This window comes from Parasteatoda tepidariorum, chromosome X1 (genome assembly GCF_043381705.1).
Source record: "Parasteatoda tepidariorum isolate YZ-2023 chromosome X1, CAS_Ptep_4.0, whole genome shotgun sequence".
NCBI classification, from domain to species: Eukaryota; Metazoa; Arthropoda; class Arachnida; order Araneae; family Theridiidae; genus Parasteatoda; species Parasteatoda tepidariorum.
Window position 1 is genome coordinate 72,571,091 of NC_092214.1, and position 13,458 is coordinate 72,584,548.

Here is a 13,458-nt window from a genome sequence, read left to right on the forward strand (position 1 = left end):
AAATCTGATATCATAGAATAAAATGAAAATTTTTTTTAAGAGTTTATTTAATATCATTATTATTAGCTTTTTGGAATGATTTTACACATTGTCATTTTCCTGCGTTCTCTAAATAATTAATATAAACTNACCGTAAAGTGCTCGACTTCGCGTGCAGGTCGTCGGACTACCAAAGCAGAGGAGCCATCCCCTCTGCAGAAGATCAAAATTGTGATGGTATGTCTTCGGATCATCCTCTGGGATGTTTCCCAGACCGTCGCCAATAGCCCATTGTGCAGCCCTAGTGCGACGTAAATGAACTACAACAGCGTTCTTAAATAATTAATCTAAACTATATTATTCTATTTGAGCTGTTTAATAAAGTCTTGTGATTAATGGCACAAAGACTAACTAAAAAAAAAAATTTCATATGTGTCGTATTTCCTGAAAATTACCCATGAATTCTACTTCGTAAAGAATTCATTTTTTTAAATATATTATTTTGCCTGGTTAAACGCATTATAATTTGCGGTGAACAGATGAATTTTTATTGTTATTTAATACGGAGTTTTTGACAATAACGGAGGTTTTGTATTAATGTTCTTTTTATTTGAATTTCGCTTATCTCCCAATCGAAGGGAAGCGATCAACGACGTTTATGGCTTGTCTTTATTTTGATCTTCATTTAGATCACTGGTTGTGATTTTTAGCTTTTAAATGAAGCTTACAGTGAAAACTTCTGTATTAGATTATTTTATGAAAACCAAAAAGAGTTTACTTGTATGTATGTAACTGGTTTAATTAAATTACATCTAGATAATAAATTCCTCAATCACAAAACACCCCCCATGAAAAAACTATATCTACGTGTTTGGGGGTAGACACAATCTGGGGAATATTGTCCCTATAGTTTGATCATGAGGACAATCCAAAGTTTGGATGCCTCTATCTTAATTTTATATTTTGCATATTTCGCCATATATAGAGACCTTTTTAAGCGAGTTAAACAAATTTTGAACATAATTTTAAAATTCGTTTATCCAAAGATAATTGCATGCAGAAATAAACTTCAGTAGATATTTATTATTTTTTTTGCGTTATTAAATAATAGCTGGAAAATTTTTGAATTATAAGGCATACAACTTTTTATATAACTTTCATGTATGTAATTTTACATGGCAAAATACAAAATCGAGCTAAATCTATCGAATTGTTCCTGTGTAAACTTAAAATTCGATTTCTCAGAAACTATTCAACCGATTATGCTCAAATTTTGCATTTTGCCATGTGAAATTATATATTTTAAAAGGATGTAAAAATTTTATACCTATCAATTTAAATTTTGTCACTGCTGTAGAAGATTTTCTCGAAAAAGTTTATAAGTTAGCAGATATGTGAATGTTCAACCATTCCTGAAATTTTGCAGCAGTTTTTTCGTGTCAAGAATTTTCTCTATACATTATCGGCAAAACACCATTGAAAAAAAAAATCTTAAAATAAAAAAAATGCAAAAGGAACTAATATAAAGAAAAACAAGTTCAAAAAATCGGAAGATAGTATTTTAAATCTGTTCTCTTTCTTTTAACGTCTTTTCTGAATTATCAAACAAATATACGTCTAAAATACATAAAATTGAAATGGAAAAGTAATAAATAAAATTTTAAACGAAGTTTTTTTAAAAACTAGAAAAACTTCTATTAGCCTTATTGTACCGAAACTTTGAGGCAATGCTTAATGTTCAAACTTCAATATTCTTATTCAATTAAAAATAATAATAATAATAAAGGAAAATAAAAAAAGTAATCTCACTAAATTAAACTTTTGAAAATTATTGTGAACCCCTGATTCTCCTCCCTCTCAAAATACTGTCTTAAAAACTGCTACTTACGTCATGCGCAACTTTGCACTAATATTACGGCTGCTGATCATTTACACTCTTGGGAGTTTATTTGTGTGATAAAAGTTTAAAATTGAAGTTTCTTAATGATATTCTGTTTTATTGTTCCAAGTTTAAGAGTCCCGCAGTGGACTGATCGTTAAGACACGGTTCCCAGCAGATCACCGAAGTCAAGCATCACTGGCTGTGGTCAGTGTGCGGGTGGGTAACCACTTGGATCAGTCTGCGTAGGGACCGAGGGTATGCGGTATTGGTCCTCGTTAAACTGTTCTATCGTAAAGTGCTCGACTTCGCGTGCAGGTCGTCGGGCTACCGAGGCGGGGGTGCTATCCCCTCTGCAGAGGATCAAAATTGTGATAGCATGTCTTCGGATCATCCTCAGGGATGTTTCCCAGACCGTCGCCAATAGCCCATTGTGCAGCTCTAGTGCGACGTAAATGAACTACAACTACAACAACAACCAAGTTTAAGATATTTCCCTTTCGTTGATATAAAAAGTAGGTACACGGTTGAATTGCATTTCATTTGCCTTATTAAGTATTTAATTTACGCATTGTTATTTGCTTTTTTAAGATTATCAATTAATATTAACAGAATTTAAAACTTAAATTTATGTTTGAAACGGCCTTACCCAAAGTGCATTAAATGGTTATTATGCTCCCTTCTTAATTTCAATAAGTTTCAAGTAAACACTGAAACTATAATTTAAATTTAATTATCAATACTTTAAGTTATTGCTGCTATTACTATTTTACCTTAATTGTTTTTTTTTTTTTTGATGTGTGAGTTGCCGATAGATTCAAATAAATAGCATTTAAAATACATTTATAGTTATTATAAAAAATGGAAATTAGCACTAACGTTAGTTAGATAGCTAGATTTACATTAATACCAAAATATAGCTCAACAAATAAAATTAATATTTCAGAAATTGAAGATTCATCCATATTAAAAAGTTTTATGAGGCTCCAGACTACTTATCAGGATTTTAAAATAGAAACTGTGCATTACTATAATATGAATCTGATTTTTGCCAAACATAGCATTTATAATATTTTCTTAACCCACTTTCGAGTCCATGGCTAGAAGATTGTACTTGTAATTTCGGTGACTTTCCGATTAGCTTAAGCACTTTTAATTTCAAGACAGGAAAATATATGTTTTATTCGTTTTCTAATCACCATAAGTAGAATTGATTGCTTATAGGAATAATTGCGATTCATTTTGAAATTGGAATTCATTTGAGAAATATGATCTCTATAATGGATCAAAAATCGTCGAATACTGTTAAGTTTCGAATAATGGCCATACAAAATTTTGCGACCAGTACTAAGACACCCTAGTTCAGTTTGTTTTAGGCGATAGTTCGGGTTCAACATGGAAGATAACATTATCGATTGTAGCGACTCTTGGGTACTAATTGATTGATTACTTCTACCACAAAATTTCCGGAACTTGAATGTAGTTTATCTATTGATTCGACTTCATATTTATGTATAGTGCGAAACAAAATTACTCGTCTTAAATAACTTTCAATCTAATACGTGAATGGTTTACGTCTTGAGTCTCAACTTTTTTTGTTTTTTTTTTGTTCGAGGACATAATCTTGTACAGGCTAATTAATTTATACAAACGATATTTTAAGTTACAAAACCAGAAAAAAAACCCGATTTTTTTTTCTCCGATGGGTTTGAATTTTTGATCCTCAAAATATGGAAGGTAGTCAATATTTTAAAGGTTTTCCAGCCTGAAAATATTGCCAAAAATGTTTAGGCAGGGGAGCGATTGAATGTTTGGATCTCTTAATGCTAACAATGCTTTTTGAGTATTTCGCTATATTTGAAGAGCTTTTTTAAGCGAATCATGAAGGTTTTGCACACTATTATAAGATTCGTTTATCCAAAGATAATGCAAAAAATAACTTTAAATAAATATCTTTTTTAATTTTATTTACTAATTGTCGAAAACACTTTGCATTGCAAAATATAGAAATTTTTTTTCATAATTTGTAAGAAAGTAATTTTAAAGGCAAAATGAGAAATTTGAATGAAATCGGACTAATAGTTTCTAGGTAGCCCAATTCTAAAAGAAGTTATTTATGCAAAATTCGATTTCTGAGGAACACTTCGATTGATTTCATTCAAATTTTAAATTTTTGGTTTGCTTGAAAAGTTATACAAGGCGAAATTTGCAAAAGGGAATTTTAACATTAAGTGATTCAAACTTTCTACCGCTCTCCTTCATAAACTGTTGATACCATATTTTGCAGATGGCAGGTGCTTCTCCTGTTTTAAGGGTCTAGGAACTGAATCCCTCATAAAGTTAGACATTCAAACCAATAAGATCGAGTAGTAGTATGTACATAAAATCCTATCAATAGATAACATATTTTCAGGGTTTTCCCTTTTTTGCGTCCTGTTTATACATAAGTGCATACATCGTTATTACATAGCGCATGAATACATGCGTACATATATTGAACATTTATAAATTGTGTATATACGTACAAACGTACGGGCGTATAAATATACCCACATTTACATAGATACATATATACATTTATATTCATATAAAGTATGTGTGTATCTACATATATGTGAATTAACGTACATAAGATTATGCATACTTATATGTACTACTTAAAGTATATAGACGTATGTACGACACGTAAATAATAAATGGACCATTCTAAATAACTTTTCATCTAATGATCGTATCTTCACATTCAAGGACTCAATCCTGAAGGTTCGAGAGGATGATATATATGCAAATTAATTAGCGCCCACGATATTTTCAGTTAGGAAAACAGACACAAAAACATACTTTCTCTGAACAAACATATCCTTTTTATGGTGTTTCGTCGGTTTTTGACTCTCAAATTACAGGGGTGGCCGCAATCTGGAAAAAAATAGTCCCAATAGTTATAGTCAGAAGAGCGGTTCAAAATTTGTACCCCTTAATGTTAATATTTTTTATGTATGAGACCACATCTTGAGAGCATCTTATATGAATTGAAAAAATTTTTAATTAAAAAATTCGTTTGTCCAAAGCTAATTCCATGCAAAATATAAATTTTAGTCAAAATAATTATTTTTTATTATTTTATTCAATGATAGTCTAAAAAATTTTGAATTTAAGTTCAACAATTTTAAATGGCAAAGCGCACAATTTGAACGAAGTCAATCGAATAGCTCTTAAAAATGCGACTTTTTCAAAATTCAATTTTTCAGGAAGTATTCGATTCATTTTACTCAAATGTTGTATTTTGCCATTTAAAATTTTCTTCTTTAAAATGTTATAAAAAATTGTATACTTTAATAATCAAAAATTTTTCGGCTATTATAAAATAAAATTTAAAAAAAGTAAATATTTACTAAAAGTTTTATTTTGCAAACAATTATCTTTGGATAAACGAAATTTATATTTGTATGCAAAATTATTTTAATTCGTTTTAAAGTTCTCAAGACATGGTGCAATACGCAAAGAGTAAAATTAACATTAAGGAGTCTAAGCTTTGGACTCAGACCTCACTATTGGGACGATTTATTTCAGATTGCGAATACCCGTTGGACGGATCTTTTAACCAACCTATTATTGGGACCGTATTTCCCAGAGTGCGGCTACCCCCTATCTTTTGTGAATCAGAAATGTGCATCCGTCGAGAAAAGGTATGTTTTTCAGAGAAAGTACATTTTATTTTTGTCTAATTTCATAACTTAAAATATCGTTTGCATTAATTAACATATTTGAGATCCTTCGAACCCTTAAGATTGAGTCCTAGAACGAAAATACCCGATCATTAGATCATCGCTCAGTAGAGTGAACTTTAAGACACGGTTCCCAGTAGAACACCAAAGTCAAGCATCACTGGCTACGGTCCGTGTGTGGATGGGTGATCACTTTGATCAACCTGCAAAGGAACCAAAGGTGTGCGATATCTATCCTAATTAAACTTTTCAACCATTAAGTGTTCGACTTAACGCGTAGGTCGTCAAGCTACCGAATCAGGAGATCCATCCCCTCTACAGAGGATCAAAATTGTGTTTGACATGTCTTCGGATCATCCTCAGGAATGTTTCCCAACTCTACACCAATAGCCCATTGTTCGTCGTTAGTGCGACATAGACCAACAAAAACAACCAATCATTGGATCAAAATTTTTCAGAGTGATATGCTTTTTGTCTTGTACAAATAATTTATTCATTCTACGTCCATATGACATACAATGTACTCACGTGTGCATGTACTATATGCGTGTACTATCTAATAACTATGTTATTCATACAACGATATTTAAAGTAACCACACATATATATAACGTCGTTGCCGAGTGGAAGGATTAAAACAGGTCTTAGGCAAGGAAGGAGGATACAAAATTTATTTATTAATTATTAGAGAGAACAGTCATGAGAAGTGTGTAAAAGTGAACACGAAAAGTTGCGCTCCTTGGGTATATGTTAGGGAAAATCTTGCAAAGTAAAATCAAATCCGTAAAATGTTTCAATTTAGGGAAATAGGGAAATCTTAGTAGTTGCTATTGGTTTATGAAATAGATCGAGCGTTTCCCACAGAGAGCAAAGGGAAAAATGTCCTGCTTTTAATTAAATGCATACTTGAGACAAAAATAGATTTAAGAACAGGATGTGGCTTTTAAAAGAGTGAGAAAGTATTTCGATTAGAATAATTAATTAGGATGACNATATATATATATATATATATATATATATATATATATATATATATATATATATATATATATATATATATATATATATATATATATATATATATATATATATATATATATATATATATATATATATATATATATACTGCGTACGCCAGTGTGTATGCATGTATTTTTATTTATAAGTGTGTATGCACCTGTATACATATAATGTACGCATGTAATCCTGTACGTACAATATACGTTTGTGTCTATGTACGTACATACAATTCATATGTATATGCATATAATTTCATTCAATATACGCAAGTACGCACACAAAAATTTCCTCTTATTTTTCAGAGAAAGGGGCATATGTGACGAGGAAGTAATTTATTTGAATGAAGATTGTTTCGTTAATTCCTTCATGCTAAATATGCTGTGTATTTACTGGTGGTTATTATACCTATAATATCATTTGTTTATGTATGGACGAAATAGTTGATTTAATTATGGTATATCTGTTTTGCATCATTCACTAATGGCTATTATACAGATAATATTTTTATATATTAACAAAATAAATACACTTGTCATTTACTAAGTGCTATGATAATCATAATATTTATTTTTTGTTGTGTATTAAAAAATATGTTTGGAATTTCTACAGTCATTAAACGATTTTTTAAAAAAAATATTTTATTGTCATTAAATTTCTTACATTTATCATATCATACATATTAAGTAAGAGATAAGTAATCAGATGCATTTTATTTATTTTGTCAAAAGAGGATATTTCATGTTAATTTTCTCTGATATACAAAAAGCTGCATTAACGCTTTCGCACGCATCAAAACTTCTCTCACCACATAAATTTCCGAATAAGAAAGAAGAAAATACGCAGACCCTCTTTAAGTATTACATATGTTCTATTTATTTTGTTTTTTAATTAATCAAATCGTTGAATTAAAAAAGATATTTCATATTAAACGATATTTTAACTTGTAAATTGTTGAGTTCTTACAGCAAAGTAAAGTCAGACTGTTAAAAAAAAATTACTATTTCCCCCAAAATAATCAAACAAAATTGATAGAAAGGAGAATTTTCCTCGGACTGAGAAGCTATAAGAAGTAAAATAAAAAATAAATAATGAAACGCGCCGTCATACAATCGTAGGAGAGATGACGTCACGCTCAGAATGACGTTTTAGCTGACTTACACTTAGTATTAAATTGCATTGTTAATGAAAATCTCATAACAAGGTAGATTTTAGCTGAGCATACGAAACGCTGCAAACGGAAACCTTATAATCATATAGATTTAAAATGATTTTCATCTTAGAATTAGCTTTATTCAAGGTTTTTTTCCCCCTTGAGAACCCTAAGACAGCCTCGTTATAAGGGTGTTATGTAGAAGGTTGTTTTCCAAGATTTTGGATTAGGGTAACGTGCATAGAATAGAACAGATTGTCGCAGACCTCGTTTTAAGGTTAGAAGGTTTACACGCAAACCGTGTAAAAACCCTTTTTAGGTTTACATGAAAGGTTTTTGTTGAGTGAAAAAAACCTTATTTTGCTATCTGGGTGGACACCCTCACGTTGCAATGTCCACGTAGGGTATACCAAGGCTTTGTAATATATTTGCAGTATTCCGTCACCCTTTGAACAGCCAGACGGTTACCAGAAGTATATAATCGCAGCATTTTTAAATACATGTTGAGCAATGTAGGTTTCACATCCTTTTGCTCCTGAGAAAAAATCTGCCGGTTTTGAAAGAAGTGAAAGTCCGTGCACACTCAAACACAAATTCGGCAGACTGAATGTCTTTTGTGTTGTTGGGGTGGACCACTGAAAATTTGATTTGAAGTTGATGGGCTCCTCCTCTATGATGGAAATGGCAGACTTTTCACGAATTTGGAAATTTTCATCTTAACAAATCCATAGAGTTGGATGATTCCGCAAATGCCTCATCGACTATTGACCATGACTGTTGAAAAAGACGATAGCTTTCTTCACGAAATTATTTGAAGAACAAGATGCTCTGACTCTATGCCTATGTCGTATAGTTACCTAAGTGTCGGCCCCGTCAGGGGCCCTAACTCATTCGTCTCAGTGGTAATAAGCCTAAGCTCAAAATCAGGGGAGGGGGCATGGTAAAATAAATCGCAGTTGAATACATGAGGTTAATACAATAATAAGAGAAAAAAAAAGAAATAAAGAAATATATACAGCTATTTACAAGGATGCTCTGACTCTGAATCGCTGTTCCTTATATACTGCTCGAGCAGAATATTACACATTCTGTTGCCTCGAGGCGGTTATTACACATGCTAACGCAAGAAAAACCAGTTCTTTCCATCGCATTCCAAGAATTTTTGTTAATGTTTACACGCCCATGAAGGACGTACATTTTTAACGAAATGTTGTCATTGTACGGATTGCAATATTGAGAGATGCTTTGGGTGGATCATATTGTGAGATCTATTGGGAATGCTGTGAGATTTCATTGGAATTGTGATGCTGTGAGATGAGATGCAATGGGTTGGTCATGTTCCAAGATTGATGTAGTAATTTGTTGAGCAAGGGAGGGAAAAAAGACAACAGTTTAATATTGAAACTTAACATTTAATAAAAAAGAAGGAAATATGTTTAACAGCGATATCATGAATGGTGAGTGCGTCTACACGCTACGTTGCAGGTTGCAGGACGAAGAATGATTGCTAAATTAGATTGTTCTATATAAAAAAGTAAGAGTTAGTAATTAATTCAGGACTTTTCCCGTCTGGACACTGTGTCTCCATGTATTCTGGGACTTTTCTCTTCTGGACGCTGTGACGCCTTTCGATGAGGAAGTGGATAGTTGAAAACCAAAATCTTCTCGATATTTCGTAAGATAGACTTCTAAGTCTATAGACTTAAAAGGAGAATATACTCTCCAAACGTTCTTTTTCCTCATCCAGTTCATGGTACTTTTTGAACAACTGCTGCTTAGTCATTGCTTTCACTTCACCACATCATTATTGGGTGTTTCAGAAACGTCATTTTGAAATGTATTCAATGGACAGCTTGACACTCTTTCATCTCTATCCGATCAGTTGTTTCCGCTGTTAACTCATTTGTTATGCGTTAAATTGTTTTACATGATAGGTAAAAATTTATTTCATTAATAGTATTTTTCAAAAGCTTAAATTTTTTGTTCCTCACATTTTGGAAAAAAATTACATTTCGTCTTTTTTATTCTTAATTCAATGATTGATTTTTTTTTTATCAGTCAATCATTATTATTGGTTATCGGACTATATTAAAAATTTATTTTCCAGTTGAGTTCTGTTGTGTAAAGAAATACAAGATAATAAAATTCTTGTTATATAAACCCAAAATCAACGGCGATATAGCCGTATCCACCATCTTTATCAATAAATTTTTAAAATGTATGGAAGTGACCCAAATACTTTGGACTTAAATTTTTCTCTAAATTAAACACGTATTTATATGCAGATTGAAAAAAAAANAACTCATTTGTTATGCGTTAAATTGTTTTACAAGATAGGTAAAAATTTATTTCATTAATAGTATTTTTCGAAAGCTTACATTTTTTGTTCCTCACATTTTGGAAAAAAATTACATTTCGTCTTTTTTATTCTTAATTCAATGATTGATTATTTTTTTTATCAGTCAATCATTATTATTGGTTATCGGACTATATTAAAAATTTATTAGATGTAATATTAGAAATGTGGACATATATGATGATACTTTCTGTCAACTCTGATAGCTTCATTTCCAGTTGAGTTCTGTTGTATAAAGAAATACAAGATAATAAAATTCTTGTTATATGAACCCAAAATTAACGGCGATATAGCCGTATCCACCATCTTTATCAATCAATTTTTAAAATGTATGGAAGTGACCCAAATACTTTGGACTTAAATTTTTCTCTAAATTAAACACGTATTTATATGCAGATTGAAAAAAAAAACAATGATTAATTAATAATTGTTACTTAATTTATTTTATTGTACCTAATTGTTTTAATGATTAAATTGCTACGTACTAAGTGTCAATTTTAGTGGTTTTAGAAGTTCAATTGAAATATTTCAATTAAATAGTGCCATCCACAAAATCTGACACAAAAATGTATTTTCTCATGATAAACTTAGACTTTTCTCGACGGATTTGGAATTCTAACTGTTAAAATATGAGGAATGGAAAATATGGTCCCAATATTTTAGTCAGGAGAGCTGTTAAAGTTTCATCCTCTTTATGTTAATTTCACTCTTGCATTTTTCGCCATGATTTTAAAACTATTTTAAAGATCGCTCAGTATTGTTTAATTAAAAAAAAAATCACATGTGATTATTAAAATATGCAATAAACATATTCATAATATCTTTTATGATAAAACAGTTTAATTATATAGTCTTAAGTGTCAATTAAAATTTCACCCCAAAAAGACATGTCTTTTTTATTAGCTACTTAAAAAATGAAATGAGTAAAGAGTGACAGAAATATCCCAGTCGTACCGAGTTCAAGCGAGTCCCATACGTAATTTTAATTCTTTTCGCCCGATAACATTATATATCGTTACCGGTAAAATAGCAATAAATAAATAAAATAAAAAGTCTCAATATTGCTGTAATAAATTTTTAGATTACTGAATTGAGTTTTCCATTTCAGTTTCAAATTATCTCTTTAGAAAATGTTATGGTTGTTTCATTCCTACATATGAAGTAATTATTGTAAACTGCAACGGTTGTTTTCATTATAATTTTATTTTACTGAAAATGTGCATCTTGAGAATTTACAATGATCCGACACTATAATTTACAATAATTACATTTGAAGTAATTATTGTAAACAGCAACGATTGTTTTCATTATAATTTTATTTTACTGAAAATCTGCATTATGAGAATTGACACTAATCCCTCCACACAAATGAAAAAAAAAAAATTAAGAAAAAAAAGAAAAAAAATTGAGATTTTTAACTCTTACAGACGGAAAAGTCTCACTACTCTTATTTCCATATAGCATTGAAACGGAACAAAATATTCCATTGGAACTTTTCTGTCCCTGTAATATCTATGACTTTCCGTTTATCTATCTTTACTAGTTGACTGCACACGATTATTTGAACGAATTAAACAACATCTATGGAACTATTTAGTTTTTAATATTTCGTTCGATGACGCCATTTTATGATTGCTTAATTTTATTCCTCAATTCTCAGCTTTCTACCTCAATCAGTTTTACAAGTTTTTCATTTTTTTTTTCATTAACATTTTCAACTAGTCATAAAATAAATTATAATTGTTTAATTTTAATTAAAATTTTATTATGTGATTCCAAGTCCCAAATTAAAAATTGCATGAAAAATTACAAGACAATATTGAATTTAAAAAAATATCTGTCTATATGTAGATATTATTTAATGGATAATTATAGATAATATTATTTAAGGGGACAAATTTTTTTAGAACATTTTAGATAATTTTTTAATGATTTGGTAAATAAAGGGTTAAAGTTTCGCATTTTTGGTTATTTTTATCACAACTTTATTTTTAATATAAAATACCTAAACTACTGAACATAATTATTTGATACAAATCAGCATTTTTTGTTTTAAAATATATTTCATTTTAAAAATCTGATTTGAATGAAAAATAAAATCCAGGTAAGAAGGAGACTTCATACTTTAAAAAGCGTCAGAAAATTGATAGGAATGACGGGATAAAGAGCTGAGTTACGAAAAGAACAAAGAACCTCGAAAAAGATTAGGACTCCTTTCTCAGCAAATAATAATCGTAGAATATCATGCTTAACACGAAAAGTAAATCATTGGAATTCTGTCTCAAGTTTCTTCTTGGAAGCACTTAACCCTGACTGCTTTTTGTTACAACAAGATTGTCCTCAGTGGTGTAGTTTTGAGGAGGGTTTGGGGGACAAGGCCCCCTTCGAAATTATACACATTACTTAATTAATGAACTATTGTACGGTAAGTAGGATGCAGATATTAAAAGTTTTTCATTATTAACTTTTTGTAATTTAAGCGTTTGTTGTTGTTGTTGTTGTCGGGCAATAATGTAGAGGTTGTGCGATTGTTCTTGTTTTCCAGTGGTGCCACCTATGGCTAAGAATTCGACTTTTTACGCACCCATGTGTCACACCCGTTTATAGGGCGGACTCATTCATACATCCACTCATTCATCCACAAATCTTAATTTTGACCTGAACCAGAGAACGATCCATCTCCAATTCAGTACCCCCAGAGGTATTGATTTGTTATGGGATCATGGAGGACTTTGTGATTCGACAGATTTAACGTGCACCAGTCACCATTTAATACACGAGGAGTCTTCGGCCGGCTGCATTTGAACTCCCATTCTCACGAACGCGAGTCCAGCTTCCTACCAACCAGGCTATCCCGGCTTATTTAAACGTTTAGAATATATATATATAAGATAGAGATAACCGATAACCACCCTAGGACATACATTAAAACTACGCCACTGGTGAAGTTAACCAATATTTTAGTGGTGTATTAAATAAGTTCTAAATTAGAGTTCAAATTATACAGTAATCTAAATCTGAAGTATAAAACTTTGTTAATTTTACATTTCAAATGTTTTGAACTGAAATTATATTATACTTTTCTGAAAATTTAGGAAACACGTGCACTAAAACGCAAAAAACACTAAAAAACTCTAAAATAAAATATTAAAATCATTTGCGTTAGTTAAGAATTAATCGATAAATATAACAGTTTCCTTTGTAATGCATCCTAAGTATTTATTTACCGGGAATTACTATTGAATGTTCCTAAGAAAAAAAATCATTTTGTATTTTTTAATTCTCTGTTTTTTAACCCTTGAAAGAGACAAATAATATTCGTGAAGGACAAATCAAACACTGATTTAAC